General features: G+C 55.4%; 1 non-coding gene across 1 annotated transcript in view; it reads left to right on the top strand.

Annotated features, from left to right (window-relative positions):
• The first annotated feature begins 3,470 nt into the window (after positions 1-3,470).
• The window catches only part of LOC126197157 (small subunit ribosomal RNA), a 1,909-nt gene continuing 379 nt past the window's right edge, over positions 3,471-5,000 (top strand). The window contains exon 1 of the ribosomal RNA XR_007539551.1: positions 3,471-5,000. This exon is cut by the window's right edge and continues 379 nt beyond it. This is a non-coding gene — a ribosomal RNA (small subunit ribosomal RNA).

The raw sequence follows: 5,000 nt of genomic DNA, 5'->3' as shown, positions 1-5,000 counted from the left end.
AAGACACAGGTCTGCCACTCCCTTGCCACACCCACGGAACCGGCGCACCACCTCCCCTGAGCCAAAGGTGCATCCTGACGTGACACATCTCAGGGTGCCTCAGGCGTCCACTTACCATCATCACTATGAACGAACCTCGTCCCCTCCCCCCCTCATACACCATCCCTTAACCTAACCCATGTTGCGCCTTAACCTAACCCATGTTGCGCCTTAACCTAACCTATGTTGCGCCTTAACCTAACCTATGTTGCGCCTTAACCTAACCTATGTTGCGCCTTAACCTAACCTATGTTGCGCCTTAACCTAACCTATGTTGCGCCTTAACCTAACCTATGTTGCGCCTTAACCTAACCTATGTTGCGCCTTAACCTAACCTACGTTGCGCCTTAACCTAACCTACGTTGCGCCTTAACCTAACCTACGTTGCGCCTTAACCTAACCTACGTTGCGCCTTAACCTAACCTACGTTGCGCCTTAACCTAACCTACGTTGCGCCCTAACCTAACCTACGTTGCGCCCTAACCTAACCTACGTTGCGCCCTAACCTAACCTACGTTGCGCCCTAACCTAACCTACGTTGCGCCCTAACCTAACCTACGTTGCGCCCTAACCTAACCTACGTTGCGCCCTAACCTAACCTACGTTGCGCCCTAACCTAACCTACGTTGCGCCCTAACCTAACCTACGTTGCGCCCTAACCTAACCTACGTTGCGCCCTAACCTAACCTACGTTGCGCCCTAACCTAACCTACGTTGGGCCCTAACCTAACCTACGTTGGGCCCTAACCTAACCTACGTTGGGCCCTAACCTAACCTACGTTGGGCCCTAACCTAACCTACGTTGGGCCCTAACCTAACCTACGTTGGGCCCTAACCTAACCTACGTTGGGCCCTAACCTAACCTACGTTGGGCCCTAACCTAACCTACGTTGGGCCCTAACCTAACCTACGTTGGGCCCTAACCTAACCTACGTTGGGCCCTAACCTAACCTACGTTGGGCCCTAACCTAACCTACGTTGGGCCCTAACCTAACCTACGTTGGGCCCTAACCTAACCTACGTTGGGCCCTAACCTAACCTACGTTGGGCCCTAACCTAACCTACGTTGGGCCCTAACCTAACCTACGTTGGGCCCTAACCTAACCTACGTTGGGCCCTAACCTAACCTACGTTGGGCCCTAACCTAACCTACGTTGGGCCCTAACCTAACCTACGTTGGGCCCTAACCTAACCTACGTTGGGCCCTAACCTAACCTACGTTGGGCCCTAACCTAACCTACGTTGGGCCCTAACCTAACCTACGTTGGGCCCTAACCTAACCTACGTTGGGCCCTAACCTAACCTACGTTGGGCCCTAACCTAACCTACGTTGGGCCCTAACCTAACCTACGTTGGGCCCTAACCTAACCTACGTTGGGCCCTAACCTAACCTACGTTGGGCCCTAACCTAACCTACGTTGGGCCCTAACCTAACCTACGTTGGGCCCTAACCTAACCTACGTTGGGCCCTAACCTAACCTACGTTGGGCCCTAACCTAACCTACGTTGGGCCCTAACCTAACCTACGTTGGGCCCTAACCTAACCTACGTTGGGCCCTAACCTAACCTACGTTGGGCCCTAACCTAACCTACGTTGGGCCCTAACCTAACCTACGTTGGGCCCTAACCTAACCTACGTTGGGCCCTAACCTAACCTACGTTGGGCCCTAACCTAACCTACGTTGGGCCCTAACCTAACCTACGTTGGGCCCTAACCTAACCTACGTTGGGCCCTAACCTAACCTACGTTGGGCCCTAACCTAACCTACGTTGGGCCCTAACCTAACCTACGTTGGGCCCTAACCTAACCTACGTTGGGCCCTAACCTAACCTACGTTGGGCCCTAACCTAACCTACGTTGGGCCCTAACCTAACCTACGTTGGGCCCTAACCTAACCTACGTTGGGCCCTAACCTAACCTACGTTGGGCCCTAACCTAACCTACGTTGCGCCCTAACCTAACCTACGTTGCGCCCTAACCTAACGCACGTTGCGCCCTAACCTAACCTACGTTGCGCCCTAACCTAACGCACGTTGCGCCCTAACCTAACCTGTAATTGTTATATGAATTGAAACATTCATGTAGCGTTGCCTAATCGCAACCCTCTCAACATAGGTCAGTGCTCGCACTCTCTGGTGTCCTGCGTATTGATTCATGTTACGGTGCGTACCCTCACAACATCTAGCGAGTGGTGCGTACGTTCCACATGGTCCCGCTATCCACTGTAATGTGTACTGCTGTAAGACTTATATCGCTCCCCTGTCGCCTCTAGTTCGTCAGGCGGGAGTTTGCGTGTTCAATGAGCTTCGCAGCTGTGCAATGGCATTCGCATACGTACGCGGGCCACCTTCCACGTGTTCTCTCGTGCATACGTCGCAGCATGTATGTGGGCTGATGTGGCGTGTCGTGACGCATATCATCCAGGCATGCAAGACCCACTGAATTTGCAAATGTAGATGGACGTCTACGTTTGCTGCCCAAGTTACGCAAATGAACTGGAAATCCGTTGTTGCGCGGTTGTATACGCTGGAGGTGAATCATTGATTGCGACAATCGGTACAGGTATTAACTGGTTGCTTCAGCGACACCCGTCATACCCACGAACGTGAGTGGGCATGTGGGTATGAAGCGATACGCGGCGGTGGCTGGGTGGGACCGTCCCCGGCCGGTGAGGGGGGAGCGCCCGGCGTGCTGGCCGCGCGCTGCGTGGGCGCACGCGCTACAGCCGGCTGGTGGGGGCGCCCAGTGGCAGGCGCGCCGGCCGACGGACGCGGCAGGCGGCGCAGCTGCGCGCCGGCGCACCCAACGCGCGGCGCCGTGCGGCCAAAGTGGGTCCTCGCGGGCCCGGTGCGAAGCGCGGTGGACATCTGCAGTGTGCTGGTCCGATTGAGGACTGTGTGCGTTGAGGATGCGCCGCCGCCCGGCACTCGGCGCCGCGACGCCGTCTGCTGCTCGGTCGCCCCCGCGGTTCTCGCAGGTGGTTTGTATCGCAGCTGTGCGGATGTGTTGGCGCGTGCGCTGTGCTGGGAGAGTTCGCTTTGGCACCCAAGTGGGGCTCTGCCCCTCTGTGGCGCTGGCGTTGGAGCTGCCCGGCCACTGTTTGTGGCCGCGTGTTGTCTCCCGCCGGCAACACCACGACAGCACGCTCCCGGGCCTCTGTCGGCAGCGGCAAGCTCAGTTGGGAGCACGGGTGGTCGCACTGAAAGCGTCTACTCGCCTATCTCCGGGCGATTGCGCCTCTCTCGAACCCGACCAAGTACTTAGGACGGCGCTGCGCGCCGCCGGGACCTGAGAGGGTTTCGAGGTGTATCGTGCAGGGGAGCCCAGCCTCCTCCTGTTTGCGGAATAATTGAGCGGACGCTTGCGTGTTCGCGCGGGCCTCCGGGACACACTCCCGGGCGGCCGGCTGCTCAGCTCTAGTTGACGCAGCTCCCTGGTTGATCCTGCCAGTAGTCATATGCTTGTCTCAAAGATTAAGCCATGCATGTCTCAGTACAAGCCGCATTAAGGTGAAACCGCGAATGGCTCATTAAATCAGTTATGGTTCCTTAGATCGTACCCACGTTACTTGGATAACTGTGGTAATTCTAGAGCTAATACATGCAAACAGAGTCCCGACCAGAGATGGAAGGGACGCTTTTATTAGATCAAAACCAATCGGTCGGCTCGTCCGGTCCGTTTGCCTTGGTGACTCTGAATAACTTTGGGCTGATCGCACGGTCCTCGTACCGGCGACGCATCTTTCAAATGTCTGCCTTATCAACTGTCGATGGTAGGTTCTGCGCCTACCATGGTTGTAACGGGTAACGGGGAATCAGGGTTCGATTCCGGAGAGGGAGCCTGAGAAACGGCTACCACATCCAAGGAAGGCAGCAGGCGCGCAAATTACCCACTCCCGGCACGGGGAGGTAGTGACGAAAAATAACGATACGGGACTCATCCGAGGCCCCGTAATCGGAATGAGTACACTTTAAATCCTTTAACGAGTATCTATTGGAGGGCAAGTCTGGTGCCAGCAGCCGCGGTAATTCCAGCTCCAATAGCGTATATTAAAGTTGTTGCGGTTAAAAAGCTCGTAGTTGGATTTGTGTCCCACGCTGTTGGTTCACCGCCCGTCGGTGTTTAACTGGCATGTATCGTGGGACGTCCTGCCGGTGGGGCGAGCCGAAGGCGTGCGACCGCCTCGTGCGTGCTCGTGCGTCCCGAGGCGGACCCCGTTGAAATCCTACCAGGGTGCTCTTTATTGAGTGTCTCGGTGGGCCGGCACGTTTACTTTGAACAAATTAGAGTGCTTAAAGCAGGCAAGCCCGCCTGAATACTGTGTGCATGGAATAATGGAATAGGACCTCGGTTCTATTTTGTTGGTTTTCGGAACCCGAGGTAATGATTAATAGGGACAGGCGGGGGCATTCGTATTGCGACGTTAGAGGTGAAATTCTTGGATCGTCGCAAGACGAACAGAAGCGAAAGCATTTGCCAAGTATGTTTTCATTAATCAAGAACGAAAGTTAGAGGTTCGAAGGCGATCAGATACCGCCCTAGTTCTAACCATAAACGATGCCAGCCAGCGATCCGCCGCAGTTCCTCCGATGACTCGGCGGGCAGCCTCCGGGAAACCAAAGCTTTTGGGTTCCGGGGGAAGTATGGTTGCAAAGCTGAAACTTAAAGGAATTGACGGAAGGGCACCACCAGGAGTGGAGCCTGCGGCTTAATTTGACTCAACACGGGAAACCTCACCAGGCCCGGACACCGGAAGGATTGACAGATTGATAGCTCTTTCTTGATTCGGTGGGTGGTGGTGCATGGCCGTTCTTAGTTGGTGGAGCGATTTGTCTGGTTAATTCCGATAACGAACGAGACTCTAGCCTGCTAACTAGTCGCGTGACATCCTTCGTGCTGTCAGCGATTACTTTTCTTCTTAGAGGGACAGGCGGCTTCTAGCCGCACGAGATTGAGCAAT

This window comes from Schistocerca nitens, chromosome 7 (assembly GCF_023898315.1).
Source record: "Schistocerca nitens isolate TAMUIC-IGC-003100 chromosome 7, iqSchNite1.1, whole genome shotgun sequence".
NCBI classification, from domain to species: Eukaryota; Metazoa; Arthropoda; class Insecta; order Orthoptera; family Acrididae; genus Schistocerca; species Schistocerca nitens.
The sequence above is the reverse complement of the archived record's forward strand: the minus strand, read 5'-3'. Positions and strand labels throughout refer to the sequence as shown.